Below are 23,661 nucleotides of genomic sequence, written 5' to 3' on the forward strand. Positions count from 1 at the left end.
TATATTTGTGTCCGTGTGATCGGAATGTACATATGTAAATTAGGCCTTCGGGCAAAGAACTAGGGACTTAACGAGGCAGTTAACATAATGAAATAACGTAATCCATACATATTCCATGTAACATGAGATCCTATTTCCTCGGGTTCGTGACCCGTTTCTAATTTGTAAACGTTTGCTAACTATGTCAATTCATGTAAATATGCGTGTCACTTTCTTTAACCAATTTAATGGTTGGATCTTCGCTTTGTTTGATATTTGTTATTTGGTGTGATTTTAATTCATGTTTAGCATAATAAATCTATAACACCCAATAACCTGCGTTCTCATTCACTAGTTTTTTATGTACGTATTTCCTGTCCATATACTTTAGTATTCCTTAGTGAGTAGAGATTCCATTGTCTACATCCGGACGTTCCACGCGCTTCTACCCTGAGCTAGTTCGAACTTAAGACATGATACGGTACATGTAATTTGGAGCCCAACGTGGGGCAGTTTTATTATTGGTGGGCAAATCTCATATCCGCGTTAGTGTATATAAGATGGCACGCCAAATCTCATGTGGCAGTATAGTTATTTGTGGGCAAATCTTTATCCACGTTAGTAGATATAAAGTTAGCGCCGAAACAGTTGGCAGTATTGTTCTTTGGGAGATTTGTATGTCCATATTGGATCACATAACTTGACACCCACCATTTAGGTAATTTCTATAGTGTCATTATTTATTCGAACCCTGGAAGTGACCATAGTTGTTACCCAGTGTGTCAGTCATTTGCAGTCTTTTGTTGGCAACATGTCACATATTTTCGATTTTTAAGTAGGCGTAGGTAACTTCGAACCTGGCGCATTAGAAAGTTTGGTCTCTTGTTCGATGTCCAGACAGACATAAAATCTGGCAACCTAACGTGTTAGACAAAGTTATATGTCTAGCAGTCTTAAGTTCTATACCACGTGTTTGGTATGCGAATGTGAAAGGGCAAGGTTTATATTGAAGTAGAGTGTTTAGGAGAGATCACTAAATCCTAGATACATGAGGTCACGTTGGGTATAAATAAGCAAATAAGTAACGTAAATTGTAGTGTAAGATAAAAATTGAATGAGAACCACTGAGCCTGTTAGATAGGCGTGTCAAATTAAAATTAACTCAACTTGAGTTCGAGGAGAAGGAAATAATTTCCCCACATATGACGTAAAAGTGGAAGATGTCATATAAATCGATATAAATCGAAAAGGACACAGCCGAGGATTTGTTTTGGACAAGTCTATACAGCCAGTTAGTTAGAAAAATGATTATTTACAGTAAATTAGGTACACGAGATTACCTCAGTCTCAAGTGAAATTGTGCAACGATAGTTCCATCGATATCGAAGGTTAGGGCATATAAACCACTGTTCGAAATATATTAGCCTCAAGCCGGAGATATAGATGTAAATATGGTTACGTGCTGATGTCTAACACAGAGCAATGAGCCCATAATTAGTAACCCTTGCTATTTTTATAATATATTTGGGAATATTATACTTAAAATTTTTTCAAAGTTATCCGATACGATCGGTTATGTGTAGTATTATCACGAGTTTATGAAAACGTGAAATGAAATCGTTAGGCAGATTCTAAATGGCGAGATGTTGAGCCATATTTGTTCGATGTTATAAACACAGAATGATATAAGCTGGGAAATTAATGCAAAGCAATAGAAATATGGAATATGCAGTTACATAATATTAATCTATCGGTGACGATGACCAGCAGCTCCGCCGCATTTTAAAGAAGTAATTATGTCGATAACGTTGGAGGATTTGTTTGCGAGGATGGAATTGGCCGCAGAAGAAGCTGCACGAAGGGAGCAGGAGTGTATATATGAACTAATAACCGGGATGAATGCAAAATTCAAGCAGGCCACGGAGAGAAATGAAGAGTTGAGTGAACGTGTGAATAAGACCGCGGAGGAAACTGATGAGTTAAGTGAACATGCAAATAAGGTCGCAGGAGAACTACCTAAAGTGTACGAACGGCTAGACGAAAATAATGAAATAATAGCTAATGTAACACAAGACACTAAGTTCGCGAAGGATAAGCTCGAGGAACTACAGTCAAAAATATATACCGTATAACAGTGTTGTAAAGAAGGAATGGATAGGCTAGAAAAGCCGTTAGGACAAGTAGAAAATTAGAGCATATGTGCAGATAGAAACGCTCCGAGATTCTGTTGAGGAATTTAAAAGCCAGGTGGTGGTGAGTGCAGAAAGCACAGACAGGAGATTAGGGGACATAACTTCCAGTCTCGACGATGCGTGAACTGAAATCGGGAAGAATCGTAATGCGATTGATAAACTCACTCAAGATACGGAATCGTGGTTTAGTGCCATGTCAATCGAGGTAAGCGACCGTATAGAAAGTGCTCAACAGAAGACGGAAGAGAAAATAGAGAGTGAGATGAGAGAAAGACAACAGGAAACCAGGAAAGGATGAAGGAGATGAAGGGACTGATAAGGCAGGAAGTAACGGAAGAAATAGCAAATAAGGGACGAGGAATACAGAAAATGATCCTGTCAGATCGTGAAACTGCTAAGGCTAATAGCCAAGAAATAAAGTCTACTATACAGGCATGGGTGGAAGTAAGAGGGAAGAACAAGACCAAATTAACTGTATTTGAGAAATAATTATAGCATAAGAGATTAGATGGAACTTCTGGACATGCGAAAGAATAAATAGTTTAGCAAGATTAAATTTTCTATCCAGCAGCAAAGTTGTATTTGCCGCGACCCAAGGGTCGTATCTCGACTCCTAATATACAAGGAGGCAGTCTGATGTATAACATTATCCGTACAGCCGAGGATAAACCACGAAAATTTACGGGACTGGACGACAGGACGCCACGTGCATTTTTGCGGGAGATGGATGATTACGTCCATGATTGCAGGATACGTCCAGAGAGAAGACTTAGGACTATAGAAAACATCTAGGAGGTTCGGCAATGGAGTGGATGGTGGCATTCGGATATACCTTCAGCACATACTAGGAATTCAAGGCGGCATTTCTGAAGAAATTTTGGGACGTTACTGTTCAGCAGAGGTTGATAATGGAGCTGTATTCACGGAAGTATCCTGCTATTTAACCCAAAAAATGTTCACAGGTCTTCGTATCACGCCGGGCTGAGTGGCTTAGACGGTTGAGGCGCTGGCTTTCTGGTCCCAACTTGGCAGGTTAGATCCTGGCTGAGTCCGGTGGTATGTGAATGTGCTCAAATATGTCAGCCCCCTGTCGGTAGATTTACTGGAACATAAAAGAACTCCTGCGGGACAAAATTCCGGCACCTTGGCGTCTCCGAAAACCGTGAAAGTAGTTAATGTGACGTAAAGCAAATAACATAAAATTCTTCGTATCACAGATGATTCAATTCCGTGATTTAGATGTTCCACCAACAGAAAGCGAGATCATAATTGCGATATCAGGGCAACTGCCTTTTGAAGTACAAAGAACGTTAATTGCGGCAACCGTCAAACCCGCAGAGGAAGCAGAAGTAACACTCCGTCAGCTGGATGAGACGACGAACCGAAGTCATCCCAGGATACGGCACGCTGAACCGATATACACGGTAGATTTGACTGGAGACTGTAGCCTACAACCGAAGGTCAGGAGAAACCCCGAGAGGCAAAATTCAGGAACTCAGACCATACCTTGAGAAGTCCGAAGCGATGACAGGGAACAACGGAATGGAACCTGGAGAACAAGTGACCGGAGAGACGATTTGAGAGGTAATGATTACGGCTGGAGTAGGGGAGAACCATTAGAGAGAAATTACCCAAGTGGACACCATGGAAGGATGTACCGCTATCGAAATGGCAACTTCGCAGTGCAGAGAAGGCCGTGTTACCGGTGGAATAAAAGGGAAAATAGGAATGGCAATAATAGAGGCAACTACCGCACCGATTTTTAACAGAGAGACAGAGATTCGCGCAGGTAAGTAAATGAACTGCGAGACAAACACCAAGAAGTGGCTGGGCGGAAAAACGCGATTTAAGGTCAGACAGACGATAAATGTCACGGTCCTGAAAGCGACCAATACCGGAGCTATCGTCAACTGGACCGAGGACAGGGATTGAAACCGAATGCTACAGTTTACAACTCCAGAGGTGGCGCGTACCAAAAAGTTCGAAATTAGATAAAGGGGATGGAATTAATTTGACAGGGGATGAGAGATAATATGGATGGATCGTGGTATCCGTGGATAGCTGGATTATACAACCAGAAGACTTGATTGATGAAAACATTAAATTAAATCCCAGATCATTTAGACGATTGCCCATTAATTACGTAAAAATTGAGAACATTCGAATTCGTATTTTGATTGATACAGGTGCGACAATGAGTGTGGTTTCGCAGATGTTAATAAATGAACTGAAATCTCCAGTTTATATTCCGATTATTCCCATCTCCAGACGGAAGGTGAGAGGAATAATTCCTGACAGAACGACTGTATGTAAGGAACAAGCCTTGTTAGACAATGAAATTGGAAGCTCAGTTATGTCATATCCATGCGTAATTTTACAGAATATGGAATATAATTTGATATTAGGAGCAGATTTTCTGGGAGAGTATAAATCACTGATTAACATGGGAACAACAGCGTAATATTTCGGACTGAAAATACTCAAGTGAAGATGAAATTAGACTAGGCAGACAACTAGTTCGGTGAAGAAAGGATTTGGATAGCTACAGCAGAGGATCGGGAAAAGGAGTCTATAGATTTTCCGACCGGCTGGATGGAAATGAAAATTGAAGCTCGTGAAGATTTCGAGGCCATGATTGCAAATCTAGAAGAAGAAAATAAGAAGAGAAATTTAGAAGATTACTGCCCGGAAAGATAACTGAAACCCCGGTGAACGATGAAATTCGTGGAAAACTTTAGAGAAATATCAGTCAGTCTTTGGATAGAAACGAGGAAAGATCCCCAACTATGAGTACAATATTGTGGTAAATAACTGGAAACCTTTTAAGCAGAAACCATACCGCATACCTGAAAAACTATTTCCCTAGTCAAAGAAACTATTGACGAGATGGAGCGGAATGAAAATATTGTCAAGTCACCTTCACCATTCGTAAACCCTACTTTAGCTGTGCCTAAACCAAATGGTTCTATAAGGTATGCCGGGATGCAAGAGTCATTAATAAACGCCTAGTATCCGAATACGACAAAGCGCCCGCCATTAAGGACATACTGAAGAAGTTTGGAGGCATGGAATTCTTTGGTACTGTGGTCTTAACATTACCATTTCATCAAATACCATTACATGCTGGGTCAAGTATGCTAACAGGGTTCATGTTCGATAACCAGACATACATTTATCAAAGCTTTCGTTCGGTTTCATGAAATCTAGTTCCGCACTCATCCGAGCATTGGAACGAAACCTCTTTCAGTAAGGATTTCACGGTACGCTATATCGGTGACACCATATTTTGCTCTACGTCACTAGAATAACACCTTAAGAAGATCAATTTACTGTTGGCAGGTCTGAGCAGATGTAATTTGAAAGTAAATTTGGAGATGTCCCACTTTTGGCAAAGGAGGACGGTATTTCTTGGACATGTGATCGATGGAAAAGAATTAGGCCTACCCAGTCAAAAATACAGCTATACAAAATTTTCCTACACCAACCCGATTGAAGTATATCAGACAGTCCCTTGGCTTGCGCGATTTTTTTGCAGATCATTGCATTGCTCACACTGAGACGGTAGCACTTTTACAAGAACACTTGAAAGCGAATAACAAATGGAGATGGACCGATGTACATGAGGACTAAGGAATTCTTGGCAAATTCAGTCAACTGGGATACCCATCTTACGACAGGAAATTTATCATCCAAACGGACGCCTCTAATGTTGGAATTGTGTCTGTTCTTTTCCAAGAAACACCTGAATGCGAACATAAAATCACATACCTGGCTTTCATGAGTATAACATTGAGGTTTCATGAGCGGAAATGGACAACCACGGAGCTGGAAATGCTCTCTATTGCAGTGGCATTAAGCCGATGAAGGAAATATACATATGACTTTCCTGTTACCATAAGGACATACAATAAAGCACCGACCTTCATACTGAAATCAAATGTAGGGAATGACCGTATTTGCCGCTGGTCACTATTCGTACAACAGTGCGATCTAACTTTAGAGCACTGTCCTGGAAAACAAAACATATTAGCAGATGCTGTTAGCAGAAACCCTAACCCAGATGAAGGTATTATTAACCTAGCGCTGCTGGACAATGAAAATCAGAACATCATTGATATATTACAAGATATCAGTCAAGAACAGGCTAACTACCCTCCTACTCGACTTCTGATTGATTACTTCAAGAAAGAACTCTAACCCGGAACTGAAAGTTTCATTGAGGCGCAGAAAAAATGCCAGATAATTTCATTACTTCAATAAACTACCGCATAAGTTCATTGACGATGACCATACTAAATTTCTAACAGTGACTACAATCGAAAATATCAATCGTAGGTGATAAAATTTCGCAGATCTATTCCCAAATTAGCGACGTCACCTATGAATTAACGCAGCAGATATTGGACATCAGGTAAAAACAGGGGCAGGTTGAGCAGATCGATAGTACGGTAAGCCAGCTGGAAGGGAACATCTCGAAACTCAAGGAGCAGGTGGAAATCCAGGTTTCAAGTATCAAACAAAAGGTTGAGGGGAGAATTTCTACCGTCATGGGAAATTTTGGAAGCCGTACCTCTGCCTTTGAGGGAAATTTTGGGAGCAGTATATCTGCCATTGAAGTAACGTTAGGAAAACAAATTTCAACCGTCAAGGGGGATGTTCAAAATATGAGAGATACCATCCTTCACGCGGTAAAAGATAAATTAAAACGAACAGGCAATAGAGGACACCTAGACCCGAAGGTGATTAAAGACAGCCTTTCGGAATTCCACGGGAGACTGGAAGAGAACCCGACTAGCTTCATCGAAGGATCGGTCAGTCTACTAGGAAGAACTATTCTACCGGAATACATCTTCGTTCAATTCGTCGCACGGCAGTTGTGAGGAAAGCCACTACTTGGTGCAATAACTTGCAGGGCTTGAACTTAAACTGGACTGACTTCAAGAGGGAATTCCTTGCTAGGTTTAATTCCTATTGGGTGAAGAGCTCTATGAAAAGGAAGCTACTGACTGATGCACAAGCCATCGGAATGAGAGCTAGTGCGTTCGTCCTCCAGAAGTACCACCTCTTCAAGGGGCTGCATCCTGAAGGAAACAAGAACGAGATCCTACCTGACATCGTAGAGATACGCCACGACAAGATTAGACCCCTAGTGAAAGTATCGCAACCGAGATCCTTTGCTGATCTGCGCAGAATCATCGCCCACATCGCCGATTGGAAGAAAAACACAAGAGTAAAACTACGGAATAGACCAGCTCGGTTAGGAAATGCTACCAGTTTGGTAGAACGGGGCACCTGAAGAACAAATGTCCAACTTTTGATTCGGAAATCTAGGTCCGGCCGGCCCATTCTGGATAGAGGAGGATGGCATCGGGAACAGGAATGCGCCTCAAGACCAGACAAACAAGCATTCCTGGACAAGTTGGAAAGGGATTGGTCATATTGTGAGCAGGACAGACCAAACTCGCCCAGCTGTCATCTTGAGGATAGGCAACGTGATATTCTCAGCCATACTCGACAGCCAAGCAAGCCACTCATTCGTAAATGGGACCGTTGGCAGATTACTACCGCCTATGAAGTATCACAATATCGGAAGGATAGTAGCAGCAGTGGGCGGGATAACCTCTTACATCCAAAGACAGACTAATCTAACAGTTAAACGCATGGACCTGCCTATTGTAATTAACGTTGCAGTGATTCAGAACCTAATACCTGACATTCGTATTAGGTCGGGACTTTTGGTGGAATACAAGGTGAACCGAGACTATGCAGCTCATGAAGTCTTTTTGAGAAAAGACAGACGTCTGAGGGTCGCCTGGCACGATGGAAATCTCCGAACTCGCAATGATGTGGAAGTCAGCGTAGACCTGGAAGACATGCATTAAATGTCTTTCCAGAAGTCATCACCAATAAAATAGGACGGACTACCACTGTAACGCCCACCACTGAATTCAGCACTTCCTCACCCATCAAGCAAAGCCCATATCCAATCAACCCGGATAAGCGCAACTTCGTCATTCAGAAGATTCAAGAAATGGGAGGTCAAGGTCTCATCGAACCCTCTACATTCTGTTGGGCTTTGCCTGTCGTCCTACCGAAGAAGAGGAATGGGGAGTATCGACTGCGCGTGGACTTCCGCAAGTTGAATGAGAAGACCGTTAGTGACGCCTACCCCATGCCTGACCTGAATGAATCTTAATGTACAGATCTCACCTATCCGACACGCATGCAGTAGTTGTGTTCCCTAGAGAGCACACGACGGATATCCTCGTGGAGTTCCACGACAGCACTGAAGTCGGACATCCAGGAAGTGGAGAGTCATATCAGTCTATCCGACGAAGATTCTTCCTGGTCAGCATGAGGAAAGACATCCTTGACTATGTGAAAGTGTGCTACATCTCCGCATGCACCAAGGCGAGCAACAGGAGGGCAGATTCCAGACAGCGAGGAAGACGGTTGCAACGCCCTTGTGAGGTCATAGCCCTGGACTTGATGGATCCTTACCCTAGATCACCGAGGGGTAAAACAGGACTCCTAGTAATCACCGACCTCTTCACAAGATGGATTGAAGCCTGTCCGGTAAAAGAAGTCACGACGGGCCGCATCACTAGTCTTCTACAGTATGGGGTATTCAGCCACTGCGGTATCCACGGTGCATTCTACCAGACAACGGAAGTCAGTTCATGTCGAGGAAGTGGCAGCAAATGATGACTGATTGCGGTGTGGAGCACTGAACCACCCCTATCTACAACCCAAGGGCCAATCAAACGGAACGATGGAACCAGGAGCTAAAAAGGATGTTACGGGTCCAACTAATAGACAAGAAATTTCGACTGTCGGCCCATCAGATACCGCAGTCACATTTTGCCCTCAGTCACACTTTGCCCTGCGACGGCGCATCATCCGTGTCATTGGCTATTCCCCAGCGGAGCTGTTCCTTAGTCGACAGCTGTACGGCACAAGAGATTGGGAGATTCGTCCACCACCCACTTCTGGTCAAGGTGATTCAGCTGTTTCCCTAGCAGATTGACAGCATAAACAGCAGCAGGACATCAAGGAAAAGCAAGCATTGGCTGAGAAGATATCCCTTACTCAGGCCAAGGCTCAAGATATCGAAGAGACCCAGATCTTCCTTTTTTTTGCTAGGGGCTTTACGTCGCACCGACACAGATAGGTCTTATGGCGACGATGGGATAAGAAAGGCCTAGGAGTTGGAAGGAAGCGGCCGTGGCCTTAATTAAGGTACAGCCCCAGCATTTGCCTGGTGTGAAAATGGGAAACCACGGAAAACCATCTTCAGGGCTGCCGATAGTGGGATTCGAACCTACTATCTCCCGGATGTAAGCTCACAGCCGCGCGCCTCTACGCGCACGGCCAACTCGCCCGGTCCAGATCTTCCTACCATGCGAACAAGTACTACGACGTAACCACCCAGTTAGTAATAAGATTGGTTGGTTTTACGCAGGCCTGGAACCTAAGTGGATTGGTCCCGTGGAAGTCGATAAGCGGCTGGGCCATGGTGTCTACTTACTAAAGACCAACCCTCCTGTCAAGGTCCAAGCTTCAGAATTGCTGTGAGTCACCTAACCGCTGCGAATACAGAGTAAGCCTAGTACTGCCACAGGTCCATCTGGAAGAGAGGCTACTGATGACGCAGCACAATCTGGTCATGAGGAGGAGAACGCATTGACTACCACCGAGGAGGAGGCTGGTGGCAAGGCGATACCGACCCCCAACACGGCATGATACGATCAAGAGAATGAGAGCACATCTAGTGACGTCGAAGAAGAGAGAAGATATAATCTACGACCAAGGCAAAGTCAACGAGTGTGATAGACTGTTAAAATTGTTTCAAGGTATAGGGGGGATATTGACGCAAGTGTGTAATGGACTAGTTTAACTCGGAAACAATTCTCTAAACCCAAGGGTAAATAGTGAAATATCGAGCTCGTTTAATAGTTATTGTTATTATTTAATGAAAGAACAGGTAATTAATAGTATATAATTTATTACTACCTTTAAATATGATGTGAAAATCCAATGTGATGTTGGGCAACACAGGGTAATAGTCTAGAATAACGCACCTTTTTCACTCGAGTTTTACAGAATGTTCTATCCATTTGTACATGGCTTATTGGAGATTCGAGAAGATACGAGAAAGCGTGTTCTGTCATACTTTTCTAGAAGCCTAGCCAGGCAAGGTTTATAAACGGACGGTCTTGGGTACTTGAGTTGAGTTGTGAGTGTGTTCAGTGTTTGAACTCATGTTGTGATTTTGTTGTGTTGGTAGTTGGTTGACATACTAATGTGGAAGTCTTCTTCTTATTCTTCGATTTAGTTCAAGGTTGTGGTTCATTTATGTGTGTGTATAATGTGTATATAGTTTGTAAATAAAACAGTGTACATAATAGACAGCCTCTCGTGTGCGCGTATTTATGAATACGATAATTTGGGTTAAAACAATCAATAGTAGGAGAATTTAGACTATCATAAGATCCTAGTCTAAGAATAACGATATAAGATGGCTTACGAGAACCAACCTGGAGCTAGTAGTATGCGGTAGGTCTCGATTCTGAGACGCTACATTTTGGATTTAAATTCTCAAAGATATGATAAATCACTTCCTGAATATTCTGAGTAGTTCATGATAATCGGAGCATGATAACTTGAGATTATCGCACTATTCATTTTGATATAATCCTTAATATTTCGTAGACTTATAAGCCAATATTTAGAAAAACTTATACAGGATGTCCTTGAAAAAGGTGCAATATTTACAGAGTAGGCAGCACGCAACGAACAAATGAAAAGTCCTATAAACAATGGTCGCAAACCCAATAACTCCGGAGTTATGGCACGCTATCACTACTATCAATGATCACGATATTCGAATAATTTACGGTGGGTCGTATGTAACAAAAGACAGAAATACGTTCCTACAAAAACATTGGGTGTAAACGACTGCAAATTTGGAAGGCATGCATGCATTATGGGGCATCACCCCATTTTCATCTTGGGTTTAGGTAACAGGTAACATGTGTCTTCTATGAGCGATGGATTGGTAGGGGAGGCCCAATGCATTGGCCTGCCCGATCGCCTGACTTTAACCCCTTAGATCGTTGGTTTTGGGGGCATAAAGAGATGTGGATACACTAAGAGAACGCGTGTTCAATGCCTGTGATACAATCTGGCAACAGCCAGGGTTGTTCCAACGAATACGTGATTCTATGTGGCGTAGCGTGGAAGACAATTGAAATGGATGGCAGTCTCATCGAGCACATGTTGTGAAGATTAGATCGAAGACATGGTTACCATTGATGATAGTGGTAACAGACCATAAGTCCGAAGATAATGGGTTCTTGACCAATGTTTATAGGACCATCATTCTTCGTTTTTATTCATGTTGCCTCGCCTGTAAATATTGGAACCTTGTTCAACGACACACTGAACAGATCTTGAGATCATTGTAGCTGTAAGTCTAGTTGTAAGGTCCTGTGCTTCACAGCGAGTTTGATATGTTGCATTTTCTTGAACGATTCATCAAGACGACCATCGCAGACAAGACAGTTTTGCATCACGTATGCGCCGAACAGTGAATGACATTTCACAGAAAAGTAGGATCATTCAGCTAAGATGTCCACCTCAAACCACTCGTGAACCGTTAAGGATATCTACATAATATTTTCACTTTCATTAATGATACCAAGACGCTCATCGAACTTGCGGTACTTTTCCATGGCGTCGATATTTGCTGAGATAATGGTACTGACTTAGTATCTTTCTTACATAAAACTACTGTGTATTTTCAACAATTAGCCTCAAACTTACGGACATTACAAATTCAGCGCTATGATTCTTTCGAAAACCGAGCAATTCGTTCTCGAGAAACTGGAATGTAATCAAATGTGTTTCACCTGCCATCTGTCCTGTCACCAACCGGCCAGCTACATGACTCGCTACATACGGCACATGAACTCTTAACGTGCAGAGTTTCTTCCCCTCGTTCTAATAGCTTTTTATAAGTTGCTTTACGTCGCACCGACACAGATAGGTCTTATGGCGACGATCGGTTAGGAAAGCGCTAGGGCTGGGAAGGAAGCGGCCGTGGCCTTAATTAAGGTACAATCCCAGCATTTGCCTCGCGTAAAAATTGGAAACCACGGAATGCCATCTTCGGGGCTGCCGACAGTGGGGTTCGAAACCACTATCTCCTTCTAATAACTACTGTGCCCATGAACACATTATGGTAAATTGTATGATTTAACATATTTAATACGGCGGTAGAAAACAGGTAAACGAGAAACGGATATCCGCTGGTTTTTCCTTTCTTATCCGACTTCCTTAGGTCAACTTTTATTCTTTTCCGACCCAGATCGTATGAGCTCTGCGAGGCCTAGGAAGACTTCATTTTCACTCCCTTCGTGCCCGTTGTCTTTCCTTTGTTCACTCCTCAAAGCGTCAGACTTCTTCACCATTCTCGTCGATTCTGATACGTCTTAAGGTGATGTGGGTGCCTAGTTGTGTCTTTTAAAACAATAATCACTTCCAACACTACCTTTACTTTCAAACATGCAATGTAATGCTAACTACTCTCCCTCCTTGTTTTCATTAATTCATGTTTCTCCTTCATCCTCGGCCACTTTCCCCTAACCCTGTTGGAGATGCGATTGCAGTCTGTGTCACACATATTGATTTGATCCATTTCTCCGACTGAATGTCGTTTCTGACGTCAACCATGTGCGGTCATTTTGTGTCTTAACGTCGCACTAACTCAGATAGGTTTTCGTTGACAATGCGAGAGCGAAGGAATTAGGGAAGTAGTGACCGATCTGAAAATGGAGAACCATGGAAAATTATCTTTAGGGCTACCGATGGTGGGGTTCGAACCCACCATCTCCTGAACGCAAGCGCACAGCTAAGCGGCCAGTACAGCGCAGCCAGCTTCCTCAGTCCTATGCGGTTTAATGTCATGTCACTTTAATGTCCGTAAGAAGCCGTCGCATATTCGTTTTTCTTTTACGTGTTACGTACAACAATATGAAGTTTATCATAGTGTATTTATGGGCACAGAAGAGGGAATACCGAGGTGTCTGAAGAAGTTGAAGGAACTATGAACATCAGCAGATCATTTGTCCTACGTAGCGTGTCTTTCGATAGGATAGGACAGCTTACAGCTGGTAAATGTACCATGCTAGAGTACATCTCATTTTCTTGAGAAGTACTTGTCTAATTCTCAACATAATCCAAGCACTGAATTAGTAAAGTCCATAAATTTAAGACGGAGTATACAAAGCAGGATAGTTATATTTACAAAAGCAAAGCACCGTTATTTCAGCAAATACTGACATCTTGGAGAGATATTTCAAGTTCAATTATGAACCCGTAATACCATTACTAAAAGTGAAAACATAATGATGATACAGTTCACGAGCTATTTGATGTGGACATATATTTTTTTATTTTTTTACAATTTGTTTTATGTCGCCCAGACAGAGGTAGCTCTTACTGTGATGATGGGTTAGGAAAAGCGTAGGCGTGGGAAAGAAGCGGCCGTGCCCTTAATTAAGGCCTGGTGTGAACATGGGAAACACCGGAAAACCTTCTTCAGGGCTGGTGAAAGTGGGACTGGAACCCACTATTTCCCGGATGCAAGTTCGCAGCTGCGCGCCCCTAACTGCACGGCTAACGAGCCCTGTGGAGATCTTAGCTAAATGGCCCTGTGTGTATAACGTAAATGCAACCCCTATTGCACCCAAACAGCCGAACCAAAGAACCTCAATTCAAGAACAGAGCGTTCGACTTCAGTATGAACGCAAACCCCAACAACTTTAGTAATTGGCAATTTTTTGCCTTGCATTGATGCACTCTTCTATCCAACTTGGCTTACTGTTCACTTCCTTGTGCACCTTCCTCAATTCATCTCTCATACTCTCCAATGCCGATACTCCGTAGGTCTTTAATATTACGCGGTCTGTCAAAAGTGCTAAACAGATCCAACGCGATAACTCCAAGTGCTGACAAAAGAGGCATAATAATCATACATGAAAAAGTGAGAACGGGTGTGCTGAATGGTGGATGCAGTACTTCAGCAGAATAATGCAAGACAAGGTCACAAATATTATATTTTTGTAAGATTCTGAATTAATATTCAGTTGGAATTGAAGAACTTACATGGATATTTAGAGTAAACCATTGGACGTTCATACATATTTCCTATTTCTTTCAAAGTACATTCCAAAGGGGAAGGGTCTAAAGAAATGCTGCACGAGTCGACGGGGAAACTGCACAACTCTATGACAAATGCAGTGCTCCTTACCCACAGTTATGTGAGATAATGATGAAAATGCCCATTATTTTATATCTCGTGACTCCTATCGCAATTCTCACCGCAAATAATTGCAGTTACATTAACACAAATAAAATAACACATGTTCTCTGATCATTTTACTCACACATACACATGGAACTAATATAATCAAAGATGTCAAACTAATTATAATTTCGTGTGACTGGTGTAGCCGTTGTGAGGCAGACCTTCCGTTATTTCAGCAGAAACTGATATCTTGGAAAGGTATTGCTGTGGTGGAGGATAGTGTTGTGTGTGTGGTTTGTTAGTTGCAGTGATGTTGGAGACAGCTCAAACATACAGTCCGAGAACAAGGAAATTAATCATTTAACATTAAAAGCGCTGACCCAGGTGGGAATCGAACCCGAGGCCCTCTGAACCGAAAGTCACTACGCTGACCATTCAGCCAAGGATCTGGACGAAGTAAAAACGTGTCCTCGAAGTAGTGCAGCTCTTTTCAGGTACCTCCTCAATGGAGGTTAACTCCATGTAAAATTATTCAAATACCAGCCCTCTTGCCAGTTTCAAATTTTTAGCAGCACCGGGAATCGTACCTAGGACTCCAAGGACGGCAGCTAATTGTGCTAACCGCTACACTAGGGAGGTGGGCAATACCACACTATGAAGCAATGACAGTACCGAAAACAGCAACCATTTATATGAACAGAATAATAAGCAGAATCTTACTCACATATTTCCGTATCAAGGCAGCTAAAATTCTGAACAAACATTTATTAACTGTTTCTCAGGGGAATATGATATGCATAAATGAGGAATGGCAACGGAACTTTCGCGAACTGATAAAAAGTTCCAGAGAGGCCAAGCGTGCTAAGATTACAGAGTAAGCTGTCCGTAATTCCAAGTCTTTCGCCCAGAAAGTATCCCTGTGTGCTAAAGTAGATTAAGTCCACGGACTACATGTCAGACAAGTAAGTAGATTGAAGGGAGTCCGCAGGGTCTTTGAAGTAAGATGTATCGCAAGTAGAGATCCAGAAATAACCACGAGCAAATTCTATGTTCCATTCTAGGTTTCTTATTGCTCATATAAGTTTTCTCAATCGATTGCTCGCAGAAGAGTAACAATAGAAATCTCCTTTTGCAAAAGTGATCATTTCGGAATATGTGAATGTATACATTACATTACAATTTTGTCCGTACACTTCAATTTCTTGCCTTGTACTTCACTTCCTACTTTTCTCGGATAATATGTACAAAATTCGGAATTAGGCTGAGTTCATTCTTTGTTTGTTTGTTTTTTGTACCGAAACCTCTGGAAAAATCTTCAGCAGAATTTCTAGAAACTCAGGATTTATTTTCGGGAATAGGCGAGGTGTGCACTAAGCTATATATTATTTGATTAGTACATAGAGGCGTTGCATTATTAAGGGGAATAAAACAGAAAATGACCAATTTCAATGTTTTATAATTCCCTGAATCGAAAAATTACACTTAGCCTAATAGAAGTTGTACAAAACATAATTTTCGATCCTAGATCTCAAATTTTGCCGAGCTAGAAGAAAACTAAGTGTGATGGCTTACAATGCCCAAAATGTTCTAACCCATAAAACTGAACAAGTATAACATTAAACTGACTATTGTTGTTAGTTGAGGTGTGCTCTGTCGCTTGTGGTGCCATCCATCTCCACTGTACGATATTACTGTTACAATTATTGAAACTAACCCATCAACGACAGATATACAACAGCTACATATCAAAACAATAACAAGAGAAAATGCTTGTTGCAATTGAGGGAAATTCCCCCTTTTGAGGCATTGGAACTTTTTATCTTACCGAGATTTCTTGGAGCATTCGGAACTAGGCCTATATTATGACGCCTTGTCCCTTGTGTTGAACAAATGACACAGTATTAACAGAGTGATTCGATGAAGATTGTTGCACAGGGATTGAAGTAGCTCATAGAGAGGGTTAAATGAGACTTCAGTGAAGCAGCAAATGAGCTTAGTCTTTGTAAAGAATTACCTTCATTTTAACCAGTTTTGATTCATAATTTAAGATGCTTTATTATTAGCAAATGCATCGCAATTGGAAAATACCGCGGTGGCTATGATCACTTACAGTAGTGTGATAATAAAGTAAAGTTAAAACATAATTACCCAACAACAAGCAATTCAATGGAAGGAAAATATTACAAGAAATACTACTAGTTTAACATTCTAAATCCAGTATCATCATATGCCAATTCACACACAATTTAATATTTCCAGTGCGTAGCACTACTGCTTACAATACTATACCTTGAGCTTACTAGTAGTCTAACATCCAACACCGTCCGGCTCCATGGCCAAATGGTTAGCGTGCTGGCCTTTAACCACAGGGGTCCCGGGTTCGATTGTCGGCAGGGTCGGGAATTTTAACCTTAATTGATTAATTTCGCCGGCACGAGGGCTGGTTGTATGTGTCGTCTTCATCATCATTTCATCCTCATCGTGATGCGCAGATCGCCTACGGGTGTCAAATCAAAAGACCTGCATCTGGAGAGCCGAACTTGTCCTCGGACACTCCCGGCACTAAAAGCCATACGTCATTTCCATTTTTTATCACAACGCCGTCATATCGACGGCTTACTTCTAAAACCTCGTATCTCGCAATGCTCTTTCTACCCATTATATTCCTTAAGACTGCTCACGCCTCCCAGCCACATATTGATATGCAGCCCATAAGAACAAATTTCGTTGTGTTCATTTTCCTATGCTACTCTGTAAAGGAAATTGAACCTTAAATGCATTATACTGTAGGAGTGCGTAAATACGTGATTCAAACAACATCCCTACTATACGATATGGTAAGGTCGATTTTCCTTTACACATCAACATAGGAAATTGAACAGAATGAAAATTGTTCTGATAGACTGCATATCCATATGTGGCCGGGAGGCGTGGCCAGCCTTAAGGAAAATAATGCGTAGGAAGAACATCGGGACATACGAGGTTTTAGAAGTAAGCCGTCGATATACAAATTCACACCTAACTTAAGTATTTTAAAATGTTACACTATGACTTACAATATATAGGAGGGTCCACTTACTATCACCTTAGCACTGTAAATACAGCACGTGCTTATACAAATTCACACATACCTTGAATAATTCAGATGCCATAATACTAACTTACAATTTACAGTGGGTTGAGCGTTGCATTAGAGCATGGCACCATCACATAGAAATTTACACACAATATAAAGAATGCTGGAGTCCATTCTTGAAGCATCTTACACTTTTGGGAAAAGGCTCTATGACAGCTGCAGATAATGCAAATCAATCACCAATTCCCCAATTTACAAACGAATATTTTCTACAGTTAGTCGTCCGACTCGTTGGCTGAACGGTTAGCGTACTGGCCTTTGGTTCAGAGGGTCCCGGGTTCGATTCCCGGCCGGGTCGGGGATTTTAACCTTAATTGGTAAATTCCTACGGCACGGGGGCTGGGTGTATGTGTTGTCTTCATCACCATTTCATCCTCATCACGACGAGCAGGTCGCCTACTGGCGTCAAATTGAAAGACCTGCAACTGGCGAGCCGAACCCGTCCTGGGATATGCCGGCACTAAAAGCCATACGACATTTCATTTTATAGTTAGTTTTCTGCGATCTACCTATTACTTTGTGAGGTTGATCTGTGCTACTTTTCGAACAGGGCATAGTCGATTGTTCAACTCCCCCCAAGCTGGCTTATTCGTTTAGGCCTTATACGTGGCACATAACCGTGTTCGTTTCCTTCTCGTCCTCAGTGTCTCCCTCTCAAGTTTTCTATAATACTTGTCACACTACTTATAAGATAGATTTACATATGATATAAGAAAAATTATGAGTTCCTTGTCTCAGGTGGCAGCGCGCCGGCCTCTCATCGCTGGGTTCCGTGGTTCAAATCCCGGTCACTCCATGTGAGATTTGTGCTGGACAAAGCGGAGGCGGGACAGGTTTTTCTCCGGGTACTCCGGTTTTCCCTGTCATCTTTCATTCCAGCAACACTCTCCATTCTCATTTCATTTCATCTATCAGTGATTAATCACTGCCGCAGAGCAGTGCGACAGGCTTCGGCGGCCGGAACAATTCCTATCCTCGCCGCTGGATTGGGGCTTCATTCATTCCATTCCTGACCCGGTCGAATGACTGGAAACATGCTATGGATTTTCGTTTTGTTAAGAAAAATAATATTTTAATTAATTTTGTAACATTTGCTTGTTTGGAATCTTCTTAGTATCTCTCATGATAATCAACTAACTACATTTATTCGTAACAATCGAAACAAAGGAATACTTTTATTTCCAGTTGCCTATTCTCCATGACTGGAAGGAAGTATTTCATTAACTACTCATTCATTCATTCATTCGTTCAAACAAAGTACTCAGACGGCTTTCTTTCTCCACCGTACGCAAGTGTCGAAGAAGTAAGATCACAATATAGAAGTTAGCCAATCCTTGATTTGCGCAGCGGAAGGGAAAAGTGAGTAGTGAGAACTCCAATGTCCACCAGAGTACAGTTCATATGAGGTTGCCAAGAGGAATGATAGGATCAGGAACTATTCACTGCCAATATAAATTAGAAATAAGTGAATACATACAACTGTCTGAACGTTTTACGGAACAGTGAATATTCCAGCTACTACTACTACTACTACTACTACTACTACTACTACTAAACGTTTGCATTCCTCCATTGAAGGCGGCGGGCCTCTTAGGCGGTAACGCCGTCTCTCACGCCGGGAGATTTGTTACGGTGAATGAGATGCACGGAGAAGTTGATGGTGTTGGCGGCCATGGCCTATAGTCTACTAGAAAGTCTGAGCATTCGGCTCAGTGTAGGAGAATGGAAAACCACGGAAAACCATTCTCAGGACAGCCAACGGTTGGGGCTAGCTGTTAGGTCCAGCCCTGTCCCGTCTCCCGAATGCAGAAGGCGTAGAACCACGGTAGAGCCGTGGCCACCCCCTTTCTTCTCGGTTGGCCGGTCAGAGTGCAGAGCTGTTGGACCACAGACCAGGTGTGGCCACTTGAGGGCCGAGACCCACTCTGCATCTACCGACGTGTTCTAGATACTAATTTAATTTTTGGGTAAATATGGACGATGTCTATCGGATGGATATAGTTCTCTCACTTAATAGGGCGCATCTCTTTATTTACTCTATTTTAAATTCTGTTAGCGGTTTAACGTCACACTATCACGTACAGGTCTTCGTCGACACCGGGTGGGGAAAGGAATAGGACCGGGAAGGTAGCAGCCATAGCTTTTGTCAAGATATAGCCTCGGCATCTGCCTGGTGCGAAAATAAGACACTGTGCAAAAGTATGCAAAACCATTCTCAACGCTGCTGCCGGTGGAGTTTGAACCCAACATCTCCGGAATACAAGCTTACAGCTGCACGATACGTACCACATAGCTAACTCAGTCACTCTGAAGAGATCTATTCATGGACGAACAGGTCCTTTATTAAAAATGGAGTGAGGGTGTCATGAAATATAATCGACCTCATCATTGGATTCTGACTAAGGAGTCTGCCGTCCAAATCCAGACCAATTACATACGATGTTTGAAATTGAAAATTACATCCCTGTGGTTCAGATTTCACGTAAAACGGTAAGTCCCATGACTATAATTAATATATCAAAAGACGTCATAGTCAATCTGTAAGTCATCCAATATTCGTGTTATATACGGTTACCAATTCCATGTACTTTTATTTAATGTCTAACCTGCAATTAAAGATCTATATACTGCACTAACAAATGGCAGTCGAAGCGCAAACATGTATAAAAGTAGGTTTAAAAATTAAAATAGACATGAATTTATTTGGCACTAATAGGCACCGAATAAGCTAACATCATAGTACCTGACAAACTGTAGTGGTGAAGCGTAACCATTGTTAAATATCAGTGCAGCATCAAAACGCTGACATAACAACAAGCACATTTTAGGAACTCTCGACCACACAAGGTTGTTGGATAATTTTTGGCATTTTTTTTTTCCTTTCGAACAGTTCCTGAACTATTATAGATGAGCAAGTTGACTAAACACGGGTTTTATGGCAAGTATAATGGTTTTTGGTGAGTTTTTTTTCTTTGTGTGCGTGAACGCTTCTAGGGTACCTACTTCCTTTGCCTTCAGATATTTACACCAAGTCTTGGAACAAAAATTGCTATAATAACATCGCAGCAATATATTTAAAAATAAATTGTTATAGGTAAATATGAGAAAAATTTAATAAAACAAACAACAAATTAAGCAGAACGATCCATATATTCATGAAATATAAACAAATTGAATATGCCCAAATTTGTCCATTTAGACCTTAATGACTCCCCTTAAAAGAGGTGCCATGTAGTGCCGAATTATCGAGAGGACTATACGCTGCTTAGATATGTATTTTTTATCCTGTATACTGTACTTTTAAATATTACAAGGTGTCCTTGCAGATATGAGTCAGCTTGAGTTGCATAGATGAGAGCACAGAGCTTTAATTCCAAGCTCGCGTTCGCTAGTTGACATCATGCAAGCGCAATGAGCACCGAGATAAAATGATGCTGCCTGGAAACTTGGAAACATGAAATATGATGAAATATTCAAACTCGGTCAGTAATGGTTTTTACTTAGAACGACAGAAGGAAAATACAGATAGTGGTTGTTATGACTCGCAGGAGTTCCAGTAACGATTAAGCTTGAGCGCACTGCCTTGGAAAAGTGCGGCTCTCAAATGGAAGATTCAGAGGAACGAAGCATACTACCATCTCATTTTCTACTTTACTGTTCAGGAACACCATGAGCCATACCCTCCCATCACAAGCAAAAAAGGTGAAACGTTAGAAGCCATACCTAGTGAGTGCCGTGCGAATGTTTAGCGAGCACAATATATCACAACATCTGCGGAAGGAGGAGTTAAAATATGCTTAGTTCCAACAGGAACATAAAATAACAGTGTAGTAGGCTAACTGCCCAATGTCCGGTTAAGTGCAATTTGGAAGATCTGTCTTTTGTTTGGAAAAATTTATACAGATTTCTCTGTTTTTCATCTGTGTTAAAATACCAGGTGGTCCATCAGCGCCGACAGAAAAGCAAATATAGACAACCGTTAAAGAAAAGAGAGCACGAAGTGATTTCTATATTGAAGAGGCAAGGTCTACGAGGCTAGGCACATGATTCGGTGAAATGGACACCTCTCCTGACCATTCTTCTAGAAATGGCGATACCCACAGCATCAGTTGGTACTTGTGTGGAAACTTTAACTGAGCAATACGGTGACTGTTCGGCTCTACCAAGCAATATCCAGAAACTTGTACAAGACAAGAATGCATTCTCTCACCCGTCCTCTCCAATATCTACACTGAACACACAACTTAATGAAAAACGTGCTCTTGGTCGGGACAGGAGGTATTTCTATCAGCGGTAGGAAGATCAACAATCTTAGATACGATGACGACGGAAGTCCGTGTTCTCATGTAGAAGTTGATGTTGATGATTAGATAATTCTGTATGGCCGGGAAATCAATGGAAGGAAAACAAAGATGATGACTGTCGACAGACAGAAAGCCAACACACCAGGTGTGAGGGAGATGGCTGGTTTTGAGGTCGTTCAGAAATTAGTCTATTTCGTCTCCACAATTTTAATATAGGAGGGTTTTCCGATGGTTCATGGTGTGAGTTACTGTAGTCACGTCGTAGTTCGTGATCCATGGGCAACGGCTGAGTGGCCAAGTAAGTGGTCCAGAGAGTCGGGATACCATTGCTACGGAATGGGAGTGGGCATCTCGGACATATTCTGAGTCATGGCCCTCCTTGTGCTCAGGCGGCTAGGACTATACAATCCACCGGTAGTCCATAACCCGTTAGAGGAGAGATCCTCACTTGGACTATGTGCAAGTAGGGTAGCATCCTGCTTCATGAATTTACCGACCTCAGAACATTTTAAGCAAGCCTCGGACCTATGGGAGTAACGGAGTCCCACTCCCATTTGACGGGCGAGGGACTCCTTGGAAACAACTTGGCGAACGAAATGGAATTCGATGGGGAGCTATCAATATTAATGGGGCTCATAGAAGAAAGAAAGTAGAACTGGCTGAGTCAGCAAAGAGGATGCATCTGGATGTGCTAGGAGCAAGTGATATTCGGGTAAGGGGAGATAAGGAGGAAGCGATAAAAAATTATGAAGTGTACTTGACGGGTGTTAGAAAGGGAAGGGCAGAGTATGGGGTAGGCCTTTTTATCAGGAATGCCATTGCACGCAACATAGTTTCTGTTAGGTACGTAAATGAGCGAATGATGTGGGTAGATTTGTCAGTTGGAGGATTTAGGAGTAGAATTGTCTCCGTGTATTCACCATATGAGGGTGCAGATGAGGATGAAGTTGACAAGTTTTATGAAGCATTGAGTGACATCGTGGCCAGGGTCAACAGCAAGGATAGAATAGTGCTAATGGGTGATTTCAATGCGTGAGTTGGGCATAGAACTGAAGGATACGAAAGGGTGATTGGTAAATGTGGGGAAGATACGGAAGCTAATGGGAATGGGAAGCGTTTGCTGGACTTCTGTGCTAGTATGGGTTTAGCAGTTACGAATACATTCTTCAAGCATAAGGCTAATCACCGCTACACATGGGAGTCTAGGGGTACCAGATCCATAACAGACTATATCTTAACTGACTTCGAATTCAGGATATCTGTTAGGAATATACGAGTTTTCCGGGGATTTTTCGATGATACAGACCACTATCTGATCTGTAGTGAACTAAGTATCTCCACGCCTAGGGTAGAGAAAGTGAAATCAGTCTGCAAACGAATAAGGGTAGAACAACTCCAGGACAAGGAAATTAGTCAGAAGTACATGGATATGATTAGTGAGAAGTTTCGAACAGTGGACACTAAGCAGGCTCAGGATATAGAAAGGGAATGGGTGGCATACAGGGATGCTGTAGTAGAAACACCAAGGGAATGCCTAGGAACGACTGTGTGTAAAGATGGGAAAAGGCGAACATCTTGCTGGAAGGATGAAGTGAGAGCAGCTTGTAAACGTAAAAAGAAGGCTTATCAGAACTGGCTACAAATAAGGGCCGAGGCAGACAGGGATTTGTACGTAGATGAAAGAAACACAGCGAGACAAATAGTTGCTGAATCCAAAAAGAAGTCGTGGGAAGATTTTGG

Source organism: Anabrus simplex, chromosome 2, assembly GCF_040414725.1.
Source record: "Anabrus simplex isolate iqAnaSimp1 chromosome 2, ASM4041472v1, whole genome shotgun sequence".
In the NCBI taxonomy this organism is placed as follows: domain Eukaryota; kingdom Metazoa; phylum Arthropoda; class Insecta; order Orthoptera; family Tettigoniidae; genus Anabrus; species Anabrus simplex.